This window comes from Orycteropus afer, unplaced genomic scaffold, assembly GCF_000298275.1.
Source record: "Orycteropus afer afer isolate SDZICR_OR568_19922 unplaced genomic scaffold, OryAfe1.0 scaffold00727, whole genome shotgun sequence".
Taxonomy (NCBI): domain Eukaryota; kingdom Metazoa; phylum Chordata; class Mammalia; order Tubulidentata; family Orycteropodidae; genus Orycteropus; species Orycteropus afer.
In genome coordinates, this window is record NW_006922314.1 from 44,115 (window position 1) to 46,146 (window position 2,032).

Here is a 2,032-nt window from a genome sequence, read left to right on the forward strand (position 1 = left end):
AGAAATCAAAAATAGGAAGATCAACAGAAAAAGAGTAAACACATGGAAACTGAACAGCACCCTCCTTGAGAAAGACTGGATAAGAGAAGAAATCAAAATTGAAATTAAAAAATTCCTTGAATCAAACGAGAATGAGAACACAACATACCAAAATCTTTGGGACACAGCAAAAGCAGTGAACAGAGGTCAATTTATAGCAATAAATGCACACATCAGAAAAGAAGAAAGAGGCAAAATCAACACTTTAAACCAACATCTCCAACAATTAGAGAAAAACCAGCAAGAAAAGCCTACAGGCACCAGAAGAAAGGAAGTAATAAAGATTTGGCAGAAATCAATGAAACGGAAAACAGAAAGGCAAAAGAAAAAAATCATCAAGACCAGAAGTTGGTTTTTTTTAAAGATCAATAAAATTGAAAAACCACTGGCAAGATTAAGAAAGGAAAAGAGGGAGAGAACACAAATAACAGGAATAAGAAACGAAATGGGTGACATCACAACAGAGCCAACTGAAATAAAAAAGATAATATCAGGATACTATGAAGAACTGTACTCCAACAAATTTGAAAATCTGGAAGAAATGGATAGATTGCTAGAAACACACCACTTACCTAAAGTAACACAGACTGATGTGGAAAAGTTGAACAAGTCCATCACAAAAGAATAAATTGAATAGGTCATCAAAAAATTACCAACTAAAAAACGTCCTGGCCCAGACGGTTTCACTGGAGAATTCTATTCAACATTCAGAGAAGAACTGATACCAATCCTACTCAAACTATTCCACAACATAGAAAAGGATGGAATCTTCCCTAACTCATTTTATGAAGCAAGCATAATCTTGATTCAAAAACCAGGAAAAGGCATCATTCAAAAGGAAAACTACAGACCAATATCCCTCATGAATATAGATGCAAAATTCTTCAACAAAATCATAGCCAATAGACTCCAACAATACATCAAGAAAATCATTCATTGTGATCCAGTGGGGTTCATATCAGGTATGCAGGGATGGTTCAACATTAAAAAAAAATCAACATCATTCACCACTTAAATAAAACAAAGGAGAAGAACCACATGATCATATCAATTGATGCAGAAAAGGCATTTGATAAAATCCAACACCATTCCTGATCAAAACTCTCAGCAAAATAGAAATAGAAGGGACAGTCCTCAACATAATAAAGGACATCTATGCAAAACCAACAGCCAACATTATTCTCAATGGAGACTGAAACCATTCCTCTTGAGAACAGGAACCAGACAATGATGTCCTCTATCACCACTTCTATTCAACATTGTACTGGAAGTCCTAGTCAGGGCCATAAGGCAAGAAAGGGAAATCAAAGGCATCCACATTGGTAAGAAGAAGTCAAACTACTCCTATTTGCTGATGATATGATCCTATACCTAGAAAACCCAATAGAATCAGTCAAAAATCTACTCAGAACCAATTAAGAGATTTAGCATTGTGGCAGAATGTAAGATCAACACTCAAAAATCAGTTGTATTCCTCTACACCAGCAAAGAGATTGCTGAAAAAGAAATTAGGAAATCAATACCATTTACAATGGTTACAAAAAATAAAATAAAATAATTGGGAATAAATTTTCCCAGGGACACTAAAGACATGTACAAAGAAAACTATAAAAAACTACTCAAGAAACGATAAGAGATCTACATAAATGGATAGGAAGATTGAACATTGTGAAAATGTCAGTTCTACCCAAAGCAATCTATATATCCAATGGAATCCCTATCAGATCTCATGAACGTTCTTTAGGGATATGGAAAAACCAATCACTAACTTTATATGGAAAGGAAAGACCTCGGATAAGCAAAGCACTACTGAAGAAGAACAAAGTAGGAGGTTTCACACTGCCGGATCTCAAAACCTACTATACAGCCACAGTAGTCAAAACAGCCTGCTATTGGTATAATGACAGACACATAGACCAATGGAATAGAATTGAGAACCCAGAAATAGATCCATTGACCTACGGTCAACTGATCTTTGACAAAGGGCCGAAAT